This window comes from Eptesicus fuscus, chromosome 18 (genome assembly GCF_027574615.1).
Source record: "Eptesicus fuscus isolate TK198812 chromosome 18, DD_ASM_mEF_20220401, whole genome shotgun sequence".
Lineage (NCBI taxonomy): Eukaryota > Metazoa > Chordata > Mammalia > Chiroptera > Vespertilionidae > Eptesicus > Eptesicus fuscus.
The window spans coordinates 8,042,366-8,057,254 of record NC_072490.1 but is presented as its reverse complement, the minus strand read 5'-3'; the positions used below and the strand labels follow the sequence as shown (position 1 = coordinate 8,057,254).

General features: G+C 54.7%; 1 protein-coding gene across 2 annotated transcripts in view; it reads right to left on the bottom strand.

The window, feature by feature from the left end:
• The window catches only part of TRAK1 (trafficking kinesin protein 1), a 98,349-nt gene extending 85,123 nt beyond the window's left edge, over positions 1-13,226 (bottom strand). For both annotated transcript variants that reach the window (XM_054729453.1, XM_054729454.1), the window contains exon 1: positions 12,958-13,226. The gene's annotated coding sequence lies outside the window, so the exon portion shown is untranslated. The remainder of the gene's footprint in view (positions 1-12,957) is intronic.
• Between the last annotated feature and the right edge of the window lie 1,663 nt (positions 13,227-14,889).

The following is a 14,889-nucleotide window of genomic DNA, read 5'->3' as shown; positions in this document are numbered from 1 at the left end:
CCCTTCCACGCTCTCTGAAAATCGATGGGAAAATATCCTGGCGGGAGGACTAACAAAAACAAAGAATACAAATGAAAAGTATAACATAGGGGACATGTTAGCCGTAGCAGGTGACGCAGTTACAACATGCAAACGTCAGAAGCAATGCAAGGGTCTCGCGGGCACACGCTTTAACAGCACGGCGGTCACTCGAGGCCGTCCCTCAGTCCGTTCACAAGGCACGGCTGGGTCTTGAGTCAAGAAAACAAGGGCAGAGGAAACCAAGAGCTGACTTTTTGAAAACTTATTCAAAATGCAGCCACACTGGGGCGCCTGGAGCAGATGGGGGGGGGGGGGGGCGCTGGCAACTAAAGAATCTAGAGTTTCTTTTTGGGATGATGAAAATGTTCCAAAACTGACTGTGGTGATGACTGTACAACCCTAGGAACATACTAAAAACCATCGAGTGATATACTGTATGTGGGTGAATTATACGGTGTATGAATTACATCTCACGGAAGCAGACATGCACACATGCACGCACACACGCACGCACGCACACATACACACACACATGCACGCACACGCATGCATGCACGCACACACGCATGCACACGCACACACATGCACGCACACACGCACGCATGCAACCAGAGGAATGGAAGGCAGGGTCCCTGAGGCTACTCACTTCACTTAATAACAGGGCCCCTCCTCCAAAAACAGAAACACTGCTCATGGCTTTGCCTTCCACAGCAATGGAGAGCCCACGGAGCTTGGAGAGCCCACAGAGCGTGTACTGCCTTTTGCAGGCATTTCTACAGAAAACGGGTTCAGCGAAATGAGATTTCACGCTCAGGAACAATAGCGTTGGCTGTGGAGGGAATTCAATGCTACAGAGCAACCGTTTTCAATGCTGAGTGGGTGGGGCTCTAGTGGACTCACCCACAGTCCTTTGAGGTCTTTTGTTTTTGGGTTTGTTTGGGGTTTTTTTTGTGTTTTTTTTTGGGGGTTTTTTTTTGGCTTCCCGACCACAAAGGGCTATTTTTCTCCTGTTGTTAAGTTGACGCCCCAATACAGGTCAGGTCGAGACCATGGCCCCCAGTGCCCCCAGCCCTGCCTGTCTTTAGAAAGGAAATGTTATTGGAACACCATTACACCTGCTCCTAAAGGGGCTGCCTGTGGCTGCTTTCACCTGCACCAGCAGAGATGAAGAGCTGTGACCGAGATCAGGGGACCCACAGACCTACTAGCAAAACAGGCCCTTTACGGAAAAGCCTGCCAACCCCTGCTCCAGGCCACAGGAGCCCACGTCCCTCCGTCCCTCCCCATGCCCACCGCGGTCCTCTGGTCCAGCAGGGCTGAGAATAAGGGCTTGGAGGTCGCTGACACCATGGGGCTTCCCTAAAGACCACCTGTGTATGCACCTCCGCCATTCAAGGCCGCTCCTTCGTTCCCTGAGGATCTTCTAAAATCCAGCTGTTCACTTTGCTCACAATGCTTCCTTCACTCCCAGCCTTGCCATGGTTCGCCGAGACGGAATATCATGTCGCAGCTCTGTGACGTTGAGCCAGGCCACAGAACTTGCTCAGGCCAGTGACGTGCGAGTGGACAGAACGACTGCATGTGTAACCAGAGGCTCTGACTGTGCCTGTGTGGCTGAGTGCGTCGCCTGGAGCTCCTGTCCTCTGCCAGGGGAGGGTGGCCCCACACAGCTGCTGCCCCTTCAGCCCAAAGCCTCCAATGAGTGACACGTGGAACAGACCTGAAGCAAAGGCCAGGCCACCCTCCTCAGGTGACCTACAATCGGGATCAGGGAATAAGTGTGGCCACGGCGGATCTGGGGACTGTTTGTTACCCAGCATTTCTACAGCAAACCTGACGGATACACACCCAATTTAAAATCATGGAAGTAAGGCACGACCACTGAGAACTAGAAGAAGAGAGTTCACCACACGGGACTGGAATCACACCACCGTCAGGATCGCCAGAGAAGTCTACACAAGAAAGACAGGGCCCCACGCGGCTCTCATCACATGCTCTCTTAGAAACAACTAGGATTAGCTCCAGCAAAAGGCAGGTGAGGGTCGAATAAAATAAAGGTTAGATGGATCGAAACAGGAGAAGGGCTTGGGTTGGGAAGGGAGGGTTTCTTTTGTTCCGTCCACACAACTGAAGTTGCCTGCCTTACCTGTCGGGCCCTCTGGACAATCTCTCACGTCCCTTGCAAAAGTGGCAAAACCAGGACACAGCAGGCATCTGGTCTCAAGGTTAAGGCTGCCATTCCTGTTGCTAGTGCTTCCCGGGCCCACTAGGTGGTGCTGCACCCGCACCTGGGCAGGCCCACTCCCTCCCTCCTGGTCCCGCAAAGGAAGGAGAGCGGCACCAGATGGGCAGGCCCTTCCTCACACTCAGGCTGGCCCCTCCCCATTTCTACTCCCCCCCACAAACCCCCACATAACTAGGAGAGACAGGGGCTCAGGAACCCTGAGCAGCACTGGCTGGGCTCTTTTTCCCTTTTAAGAAAATGTCGCCGCCAAGGTAGATCTAGGCTTTGCCACATTCAAGCAGAACTCCCAGGTGAAGACAGGAGGTGTCAGGCCACGCTGGGCGGATGTTCCTCGGAGCTTCCCCAGCACACGGCCCGGGGGAGCTGGCCTCGCAAACTGGCCTCTCCCCTCCGTGTGTGTGTGTGTGTGTGTGTGTGTGTGTGTGTGTATGTGTATGTGTGTGTATGTGTGTGTGAGTGTGTGTATGTGTGTGTGTGAGTGTGTGTATGTGTGTGTGTGAGTGTGTGTGTATGTGTGTGTGTGTGTGTGTGTGTCAGGCGCCCTCTCACGCTGACACACATCCTGTGATGACAGAGGGGCCTCCTGCCATTCGGGACACACCAGTGTGGAGCCAGAGGCAGGAAGACGAGAAAGGGGTCAGCAGACAGCGAGGTGAGTTCATGGGGAATGAAGCCGAGGGGGGGTCTGACGGCTGAATTCTGTGGGAGACAAACTGGAGGGATCAGGGGGTGGAGGTCGTGGTCAGGGAGGGGGCATCTGCAGTTCCGATTTTGAGCATCGACCCATGAACCAGGACGTCAGGGTTCGATTCTGGTCAAGGGCACATGCCCGGGTTGCAGGCTTGATCGCCAGTGGTGGTGGTGGGGGTGGGGGGTGTGCAGGAGGTAGCCGATCAATGATTCTCTCTCATCATTGATGTTTCTTTCTCTCCCCCTCTCCCTTCCTCTCTATGAAATCAATAAAAATTATATATATTTTTAAAAAAGCTAAAGAAATTGTTTCTCTTATTAGGTGGGGGAAGGGAAGCGTAGAGAGAGGAGGGGGGAGGGGAGGAGGGGGAGAAAGAAGAGGGAAAATAGGTACCAAGGAAACAAGAAGAGAAGTGAAAGGAAAAGGGGAGGGGAGGAAGAAGAGGCGGGGGGAGGGGGGTGGGAGCGGAGAAAAAGAGAAAGAAAAGGAAGGAAAACTAAAGATAAAAGTTCTCCGAGAAATGCCCGCCGGCCCCTGGTGCTGGGACAGTTGCAGAGGTGACAGCAGCTTAGAGTGGGACGCTGAGGCCCCCCAGGGCACACGATGGCCACAGCATGTGCCCGCTCATCCTGTTTTCCAGGACAGAAGTCTGGGAAATCTGGAAATCTGTGGGATCCTGCTTACATAAGGCACGGGGTGCACCCGGGGTGATCCAAAGTGTGGCTCCTCACGGCTGGAATTCAAGGTCCAAGCCGTCAGACAGCGCCGTGCCAGGCGGGGCCAACGGGCAAGGGCTGTGCTGGGAGATTCCACTGCAAACTGGCTGGCTGGAGGCAGCTTGGCAGAAACTGGGAGTGAAGCTGAGACTCAGTGAGAAAAATGATTAAGAGGATGGAACTCCCCCCACCCACCATGGCACCAGGCACTCGGCAGGAACGAACACTCCCGAAGACGGAGGACCACACCCTAGGACGGAGGACAGAGGACAGCCCCAGGTTCCCGTAGTCACGCCCATTTTAGAGATGCAGAAACAGGATCTGGGACTAGAGGACTTGCCCGAGGCCACACCTTAAGTGCTGCAGCCTGAGTCACACCCTGACCTCTCCACCCCAAAGCCAACATTCTAGGCCCTTCAGAGGCCACAGGACAGTCTGGGCTGAACGATGGGGGTAGGGTAGCCGCCCACAAGAGCAAGCCCACGGCACCTTGAGAAACTGCAGTGGCTGCCACTCATTAATTTCCTCTTAAACCCACGCGTGCCCAATGGGATTTCAACAGAACCTTCAGAATAAGCACAAAAGAGCAACCGGTACGTTTATGAAAGAGAGGGAGGAGGGAGTTGGCAAAGGACGGAGTTTTACCAGAACAGCTCCTCAATGAAAACCTCAGGCAATGGAGCTTCCTAGAAGCCAAAGCAAAAAAGACACACACACACACACACACACACACACACACACACGCACGCACACAGGCACACATGCACACACCACAGGCCTCATCATCTAATGAAAAGAGAAGAGAGAACAGATCCAGCAGGAACCGTGAGAGTTCACCAGGGAACCTTTGAGACAAATGCCACAGGGCGGTGCAGGCGTTTTAATCGAGAGGAGCTGCATCCTCACAGAAAGGTCTGCTGGGCTTCCGACGGCGCTTCAGGCTTTTCTAAGTATTTTCACGAAAATGTGTCCCTTGCTCCCCCCAATAAACCCACGATTCCCATGAGACGAACAGAAACGAGAATTCTGCCTCCCCAGCAGGTTCAGAAGCTGGCCACCAGCCTGTGCTCCTTGAGGCCACAGCCCGAGGCCTCGGCCCGCCACGCCCAGCAGAGCGAGCTGCAGCACCCACAAAGGTGAGCCAGCCTCTGACGAAGAGGATGGAGAGGACGGGCAAAGAGCCCCGTGGGCAGGGAAGACAGAAGGAGAGGAGAGTCCCCGGTGAGTAAAGCTGAGCACATCTCTGAGACACGGGTGGGGGGTGTGGATGGAAGAAAGGACAGAACACGCCCGGGCCCAGACCATGGAGGCGGGGCCGTGGGGTCCAGGCTCAGAAACAAGAAAGACAGCCGGTGGGGAAGGGCCGGTAAGCAGGGGAGTCGGGGGAGGAGGGAGACTGAAGGGCAACATTAAATCTACGCCCGCTGCCAGCCCTCTCCACCCCCTCCACCCACAACCCAGCAGCAGGAATCCCAGGATTTCCCTGCAGGCCACACAGATGGATGATGACAGACAGCCAGACAACGAGGCAGGCAGCGAGATGACCGGCAGGAAGGTAGACAGACAGATAGACTGATGACAGACAGAGAGACAGACAATCGTGACAAAGAAAACTGATAAGTGAGCACTTACTACGTGCCAGCAGCATGCTGAGGGCGCTGCAAGGAGGAACTAATTTAATCTTCGCAGCCATCCAGTGAGGCACCGCCATGGGCCCTGCACTATAGTTGGTGACTAAAGTATAAATAGTAACCATCTTGTTTAGGATGATGGAGGCAAGTACTCCAGGAACTAAACACAGAAACCATTAAGAGGCATCTATCTCAAGTCATAGCAAAAAAACAAAAACAAAAAAACTCCTCTAGGAAACACCGAAAGATGCTCAACGTCCACACTCTGGGAGGAATGCAAACCTGGGACCAGACGCGAGGCCGTTTTCTGCATCTCAGCCTGCAGAGAGCAAGGCGTCTGCTAACGCCCAGCTGCCCGGGGGGTGCGGGCCCAGACGCTCTCCCAAGTACGACTTCTCCGGCAGCATCCACCACAACTCAGGTCCCGACGCGAGGAATTCTCACCCTGCGCTCATCGCCTATTTGCTCATCGCCTATTTGCTCAACTGCGTGGGAACAGACATTCCCCGCAGCCCTCTGTTTTTGCAAATTGCCGGTCAGTACTCCAATGTAGGTCAGGATCCACGGCAGGTCAGTATCCATGGTATGCGTAGCCCACATTTTTGTTTAGCCACTCCTCAACTGATGGGCACCTGCGCCGTTTCTACCTTTTGGCAATTATTGGGCATTGGTCTGCTTGCAACACCTGCATATAAGGTCTGGTGTGAACTTACGTTTTCATTTCTTGCGTCGATAAGAGGGAGTGAATTGGCAGGTCACACCGTCACCACGTGTAACCTGTGCGGGACTGCCAGACTGCTTTCCACGGAGGCCAGTGTTGTTTTAAGAGCTGCCAAATTTGGGGGAAATTTGTGACACAGCCACAGATGACTAAGATAAGAGAATTAGCCGAAACCGGTTTGGCTCAGTGGATAGAGCGTCGGCCTGCGGACTGAAGGGTCCCAGGTTCGATTCCGGTCAAGGGCATGTACCTTGGTTGCGGGCACATCCCCAGTAGGGGGTGTGCAAGAAGCAGCTGATGGATGTTTCTCTCTCATCGATGTTTCTAACTCTTTATCCCTCTCTCTTCCTCTCTGTAAGAAATCAATAATAAAAAAAAAGATAAGAGAATTAAACAAAGTTAGATATGAAGAGCATTTAGGACAATATCTAGTAAGTGCTCTAGCAATGTTAGCTATTACTATCATGATCAGTATCTCTCTACCACAGGGCCTTTGCTCATGCTGCTTCCACTGCTTCGAATGCTCTTTCCCTCCCTCCCTCCCCCACTAACCCTTACATATCCTTCCGACTTCTGCTTAACTGCTGCTTTTCCACCGAAGCCTCCTTGGAAACGCCAATTCAGAAATCCCCTTTACACAGTCTCTTAGCACCCTGCACTTCTCCTATGACTACCAAACAGAGTCATCGTTAAACAGAAATTTGTGTAACTATTTTTAAGACAGTTCCCTCTTCTGAAATAGAAAAGAATCTCAGGCTGGCACAGCGCCCTACCCTCCGTACACACAATAGACATGCAATTCTACCTCTTAAAGGCCAACAACCCACTAGAAAAATGAGCAAAGACAAAAGCAGGCTGTTGGCAGAAAATGAAACACAACAGAATGGAGGCACAGGCGCATTCACAAGGTGAAAGGAGGAAATAAGATGAAATGCCATTTCTCATGACTATCTGATTAGCCAAGAGGAAAAGGATTGATGATACCCAGACTTGGCAAGAAATTGCCAGAAACCGCCATTGCCTCGCGAGGGGGCTCGGCACTTCACCGGGCAGGCTCCCACGGGGCCGTGTTGTGACGTATGTGTACCAAATCCTAAATGCACATCCACCCCTCTGTCAGCTTACAGACACGTAGGATAAGTGACCCAAAAGTTACACACGCAAGAATGTTCCTTAGAGCAGCGGTCGCCCACCGCTCGGTCCACACCGACCACCAGTGGTCCGCGGGCCACCGGCTGGCGACCGTGGCCTTAGACCAGTGGTCGGCAAACCGCAGCTCGCGAGCCACAGGCGGCTCTTTGGCCCCTTGAGTCTTTAGCAAAGGCCAGCTTAGGAGGACCCTCATTAAGTTAATAACAATGTGCCTACCTCTATAGTTTAAGTTTAAAAAATTGGGCTCTCAAAGGAAATGTCAATCGTTGTCCTGTTGATATTTGGCTCCGTGGACTCATGAGTTTGCCGACCGCTGCCTTAGAGCGCAGTCAACAAGCAAACACCAGAAACTAAAAGCATCCTTCCAGCGGGGCCTGCCGGAAACAGCGCCAGCTTCTTGGACCTTGAACGGCCAAGTGCCATTAGCTGCCTGTAGGGCTGCCACCTTCACAGCAACTGTGCCTGCTGGGGCTGCTCCTTCCGCATCCCAATGAGGCCCCGGGCAGGTCCTCGCAATTACGACTAAAACCCAGGCTCCACCCCCCTCCTTCAGGGTCTCCTTTGCACTACGGCGAGGCATGGCACTGGTTCTTGTGAACGCTTTTCTTTCGGAGGGCTGGGTATCTATTCATCTCAGATTAATAAAGAAGAAGCTACAAAACGTCAGCCTCATAACCAGGTGAGCCGATTCCTTCTAATAAAAGCGTGTGCACGTGTGTGTGTGTGTGTGTGTGTGTGTGTGTGTGTGTTGTTGTTGTTGGTTCTGTTTCTCTGGGCAGCCCTAATAAAGGATTTATGAAATCTGATTCATTCCAGGTCTAATGACAGCTATAAAGTTTCAGTTCATGACAGGTTCAGCGTGGCGTGCTCACCCACCCGTGTTCACACCAGAGAGCAGGGTTCAGAGAACATGGGCAAGTTTCTGACTCGAAGTTCCTTGCGGGGCCCTGAGTCTGAGTCACCAGTGAACCGTGTGGCCAGGGGCCCATCCAGACCCACCTGGGTGGCCTGATCCCGGGAGAGGCGCCCCCGCACCCTCCCCACTAAATCCCCGGGAAGCCCCGAGGCAGAACTCGGTTGTGTGGGAAGAACAGGGTGCTACACAAAGGCCGAGCAGCTGCCTCTGGACCCTGATCTGGTCACATCGAGAAGACAGCCCCTGACACAGCCTGTGTGCTTCCGGGGTGACCCTCACTCCCACACTTGCAAATCAAATGAATGTCCATCCATTATGGAACTCCGCGTCCTAAAGGAACACCATCAGGAATGCTGCTAGTATTTGTGGTTGGGCTCGATGTTCTAAAGTCCTGCAAAGCACTCCCAATTAGTTTTTTTATTTTATTTTTTTTATTTCTTACAGAGAGGAAAGGGAGAGAGACAGAGAGCTAGAAACATCGATGAGAGAGAAACATCGATCAGCTGCCTCCTGCACACCCCCTACAGGGGATGTGCCCGCAACCAAGGTACGTGCCCTTGACCGGAATCGAACCTGGGACCTTCCAGTCTGCAGGCTGACGCTCAATCCACTGAGCCAAACCGGTTTCGGCTCCCAGTTAGTTCTTTAATAAGATGACTCTTTAATGTTTTTATTAGCATGTATTATTTGTCAGCTTCCCAAAATGGTTTGAAGGGAGGGAAGGTTAACACCAAAACATTAGATACATTCAAGACTTGTTTCAAATCCAGAACAAAAACCAATGAGGAGGAAGGTAATGTATCCAACACCTGGAAATGTAGGCCCCTCCCCCCCATCAAAGGTCCAGGATCTCACGAATACATTTTAACTCAATGTTACAATTGTATGCCAAAAACCCAGTGTGGCAATGTCCCACTCACCTATCCCATGAAGAGGAACCGAGGGGAGGCAAAAAGCTGGTAGGCGCCAAAACCACTTAGCGCACGTTTAAAAGACGTGTTTTGCGTTTTTGCTAAAGATTAGTTAGCTCCAGAAACCCCCTAATAGGGCCCCCCTCCAGCATGACAACCGCAGGAAGGCATCAACTGTGACGTAGGGGTCATTCCACGGGAGAGAAGAAGCAAAACACACGTCTAAGTTACATTTGTAACATTCCTTAGTTACAAATGTAGAACCAAGCTTTTCCGCCCTAAACTCTAATTCACGACTTCTCCCTCTGTGGAATAGAGGGACCGTTCAGCTGTCCGCTCTCTCCTGTTTCAATTTAGTCGAGCAAGTAGCAATTAGATGGTAAATTTTCAGTGGAAAACACATTAAGAATTTTGTTCCAGACAGGAATTGATGAAGCAAGACCTTCAATGTAACTCTTAAAAGAAGGCCATATTATATGGGCGCACGTTGGCAGGCAATAAATCCTCGAGATGGACGGCTTAACGTATGAGAGACAGGGAACAAATCCTACACGGTGTCCAGGCAGGGCGTCCCAGAGGCACCTGGAGCCATTCTCACCGGGTCACAGCTAGCCATTCACACCTGTGCCCACCTCCAGGGCTCCGGGACCCAGACAAGCTCCCCACAGCCCCCAGAAAAAGCCGGCCTCGAACAGACGCTGCCTGGACAGAATCACAGAATACACCCGAAGCCGTGCACACACAGACGCAGACATTCACAGCATCTCCACCAGCTTCTTTCGTGCAACGTCTCGTAGGTCTTGACACCGAAAACGACTACACGGGGACGAGAGGAGCTCACCCCTCCTAGGGATTCACTGCCCTGCGGCCCAGACAGCCTGGGGGGACGGCATCGAGGCAGGACAGAAGCCAGAGGGCTCGGCAGCAGACTCTGATCAGCTCCGAGGAAGCGAGGAGGAACGTCAGCCCCACCGCCACCGCCGGGAGACGAGCCAGAGCAGAACTGCTTAGCAAGCGCTCCGTCCCTGGGGGTGGGTCAGAGGTCCAGGGCCAAGCACATGTAGTTTAAAAAAAAAAAAAAAGGTGAGGGCGGAAGAGGGAAGCAGAGAGGCATAGTCTAATGCTATTCTCCACCTTTTAAAGACTTCCTTGGTGCCCCAGACACCAGCCAAGGCTCTAAGACACCAGGATAAAGACACAGGATTAAGGAAAATCGCGGGGACCCTGGAGACCCCGTTCAGCCGTGGCAAAGACTGTCAAGGGAACACAGTGGGAGTCCGGCAGGCCTGGTCCCAATTCAGACCTGGTCCCCTGGCCCCGCATCCCGAGCCTCCCGAGCCTCCAGAGCCTGGATGAGAGGATGAGGGCGAGCAGCCACTGAGACCCCTCTGCTCTGCACGTCCATGATCCAACCTTGCAATTTCCCCATCACATGTTCCAGGACAACCTGGCCAGCACACAGCAGGAGAGAAACAATGGCCCCTGTGGTCCCTTCTCCTTTCCGGCCACAGCACAGCGAAAACAAACAGGCAAACACACACACACACACACACACACACACACTTACCACCCGAGTCTGTCCGCAGGGGCTCGCCCTGGCACAGGCCTGGCCGCGGCCGGGCCCCCACGGGCTGCCTGTACGGAGACACCAAGGCCATGTGCAGAAATGCCCTCCAAAGGCGACTCCGAGAGGGAAGGGCTTCTTCTCCGCGGGAGCCCCGCCGGGCAGCCTGGGCACCGGCGCTCCCACGCCTCCTCGGCGCTCTCCCAGGCTGCGTGCTGGGGCAGATCCTGAGGCCGGGACCTGCCCCGGACGCACAATGGGTTACGTAACTCCCGGCGGCCCGGGCACCTTATCGGCTCATCTGGTAAAACCGCCCCACGCAGAAGATGACGCACCCGAAAATGTGATATCCCCAGGTAGGGGTAGGGGGGTGCTGGGCACTGGGCTTTGCCGAAAAACCGAAGAGGAACAAAAAGCCTCCTGTCCAGCTCAGCGCTCCCTGGGAACCGGGGGCGGCGTGCCCTCAGCGGAGGCCGGATGCCAAGTGGTCTCCCCGGCCCGGCCTTGGCCAAGCCCTTGGCCTCCACCCGGGCATCCTCGGGGACACGCCCTCCCGTGGCTCCCAGAATGTCTTTCGTTTCGTGTCTTCTTCTCAATGAGCATCTACTGGGACTTGAACCTGAGCGTGATCTGCAGGGTCTGGCTGCCGGCACCCTCAACAGGTAACACTGCCCGTTGTTTACCCTCCTGTTTACCGAGCCGCCGCCAAACGTGACAGCAGAGCTGGCCACAGGAGTCCCGGCGAGGCACCCCCCCTCCCCACGCCCGGCGGCACGGTTTGAGGTTTCAGCTCTGCGTTCTGCCATGTCTTCGCCCTCGCTTGTCACGTTCAGAGAAAGCGAACCTGCCCGATAGGCTGGGTGTTCCCTGGATTTCACTGGCACCGACGCCACACAAATCCCAGGGATTAGTCCACATGTTTGGGCAAACGAAGACGCAGCTGGGACGCCGCCTCCTCCAGGCAGCCCTCCTGGTCTTCCCCTATCTTTTCCCCTCGGAGGCTTGGCCAGGCACCCTCCCTGGTGCTCTCCCGTGTGCCCGTGCCCATCACTATACTAACAACCACAGTTCACACCCAGTTTCCACTCCGACTAAACACCCAGATGACAGAGGACACGTGCCCCAGGGCTGTGACCTGGATGCCTGTCCCACCCCCTCAGAGCTCAGGGATCTTGGGCAGGATGCTGAACCTTTCGTAATTTAGTCTTTACCTGTAAAAAGGGGGCAATGCCTCCATACCCCCCCCACCCCCCACTTCACAGGGAGGCAGTAATAATTAAATGACAATTTATCTACCCAACAAATGTTTACTGAGCACTGGCCACATGCAGGCACTATTGCAGCGGCACACCAGTCCTTGCCCTGAGGTTAGTTTATATTCTATTTACATTCTGCGAGTGCAGCTCACCGCTAAGTCTGGGGAGAAAGAGAAAGTGGAAAGGGAGATGGGAAAAGGTCGGGGGACCCCTTTTCCGGCAGGGTGGCCCCATTTCTATGAAATGCCGTTCAGAGAAAGGGAAGCGGGAATCGTGGGGCGGAGGGGGGTGGGGGGGAGGGCGACCCAGATGCCGGGCAGCTGCCAGAACAGGGGCCCTGAGGAAGGAGGCTCCTGTGGGTCCGAGGACTAGCGAGGAGGCCAGTGCACCCGGAGTGGGGCGGGCACAGAGGAGCCAGGTCACAGGGTCAGGGCACCTGTCCCTTAGAGCCTGGCAGGCCACAGTCGGAATGCAGCAAACCTGCCCATGTTAAACTGTCATTGGGCTTTGTTTCGAACAGGAGATGACAGCAAACCCTGCAGACGAAACTGAGGAACAAAGCAAACGGCCATGCGCACACGAAACGGGCTTAACTATCACCACTCGCGGCTGCCACTCCACACTCCAACCTACACCGCTGCCACCGGCGGCCTCTGGCACGGGCCCCCAGCGCCTCCCAGGAGCGCTGGCATGATGTGCTGACCGCGACGCTGCCTGCACGGGGAGGGATTACCCTGTTCCCGGGACACGGGAAGGCGTGGCTGACAGGCACCTGTAAGAACTGATGTGGGCAGATCTGGCCAGTGCACAAAGGCCCTGCGTGCAGTTCCCATTCCTGCATCCGACAGCGCCACTGTGTCTCATCCCATGACACCCACCGTGTGTCTGAGACACTGAGCCTCGGAGAGGGGGCACGGGTCACACTGCACCGAGCATCACCATGGACAAGTCTCTGAGGGGCTGTCTCCAGCTCAGGCAGGTTCCCGATGGCCCGTCTCTCCATCCCGAAGCTCAGAGTCTAGTGGTCCCTCCCCACCTGCCACGCTCCTCTCCCAGTCCTGTGGCCGCACCCTTCCCAGGCCTCCCCCCCTCCCCTCTCCCTCCCTGCCTCCTGGCAGGAAAAGGCCCCCTACCTGTGATGGTGCAGGCATCCCGGTACCCTCTGTAGCTGGGAGCATCTTCCGCAGCCTCGCTCACATAGTGCTCCTCGGGGAGGCCCGGGCTGCAGGCTACGACTGCATGCTGGCACGCCTCCGGAGAGGGCACAGGGTTGGCCAAAGTGTCGGCGTGCAGAGCTGTGGCGTCCAGCTTGGCAGGTTTCACGGGGAGGTGCCCACTGCCATCGGGGGTCCCGCTGCCGGAGTCTGGCGCAGTCGGGCGGACGGCTCCCGGCGGGTCCGGCACACCGGCGGGGCTTCCTCACGGGGAGTCTACGGACAGCGCAGAGAGGAGCACCGTTACTCAGAGTCTGAAAAAACGGCCAAAACCCTCAGAAAATAAGGGCCCCGAGAGGCTGTACATTCAGGCTGCAAATGCTGACAACTGCGTCCTGCGAGCCGGGCTCCTGTCAATCAAATGCCTCGGTTTTGGCGACAGGACTGCAGGGAAGTTCCATCCGAATGACCAGGTGTCGAGGCAGCGCGTGGCGTCATCCGCTACCTGCCTTGAAACCCGCCCGGAAGCGGGGCTGAGCAGATACACGCACGACCACAGCTCAGAGGATGACAGCTCCCCCGAAATGAAGACACACGGGACGCCTGGCGCCACGCCGAGTGCAGGGAGGGCTGTGCGTGCCCAGGCCCAGCCTGTGGAAGACACCCATCGATCCATCGCGACAGGATGCACAAACGTGTTGTTGAAGGACTGAATTATGAATAACGCCATGTTCCTCTTACACCCCTTCCACCTCGATCCCTTCTCGACGCTCCAGGACCTTTAAGGATGCCCCCACCTTAAGCTACGGCGAGAAATTGGCGGACGCCTTTAAGACTATGATGACAACCACAGACCTTATTCTGCTTGATTTGTGGATTTTAATTCCCACGTGACTTTCTTCTGTCAAAGTCATATTTTTGTTTTATGACTTTTGAAACATAACATTAAAAAATGCCGTCTTAAGCATCATTAAGGGTACAGCTCGGTAGTGTTAACCAGCTGACTTCCTTCCTTCCTTCCTTCCTTCCTCCTTTCTTCCTTCCTTCTTTCCTTCCTTCCTTCCTTCCTTCCTTCCTTCCTTCCTTCCTTCCTTTTCTTTTTTTGTTAATCCTCACTCAAGGATATTTTTCCATTGATTTTAAGAGACTGGAAGGGAGAGAGAGGGAGGGGGGAGAGACAGAGAGAGAAACACTGATGTGAAAGAGACACATCAATTGCTTGCCTCCTGCACACACCACGACCAGGACCAGGGATCGAGCCTGTGCCCTTGACCGGAATCGAACCCGGGACCCTTCAGTCTGTGGGCCGAGACTCTATCCACTAAACCAAAGCGGCGAGAGCCAGCCTGCTTTCTACGTCTATGAATCCACCACTCTACGCGCCTCATTCGAATGGGATCGTATGGCATTTGGCCTTCTCTGACCAGGTCACTTCACGTGGCAGAATGCCCTCAGGGTTCCTTCGTCTGGTGTCAGACGCCCCTCCTCTTTACGGCTGAATAACAGTCCGTTGTCCTGAGAAGCCCCCCTTGAAGTGAAAGGACCAACCTTCAGCCCCTCCAAACCAACAGAGAAACGACCTAAATGTCTGTCCATCCGTAGCAGTACAGTTACAGATAATGGCAAACCCCAACAACGGAATTCTGCAGAATGATGGCGTCCGCGGAAGGCACTCGCCTCCGCGCCAGGTACACATTAGCTCCTCAGAGCAATCCCTGCCATCGACGAGAGAATGTCCAGGTTCTCAGAGTCCGGCCCCTCTCTGGGTTCCAACGTAATATTCCTGTGCCGGCATTTCCAAGCCTCCCTCACCGTGAAACCTTGCTCCGCACACACCTAGCCCGTGGCGTTTATTTCCCGGGGTGCACCTTGGGAGAGCCCCTCGGTATCTGACCCCCCCGCCTCCCCCCC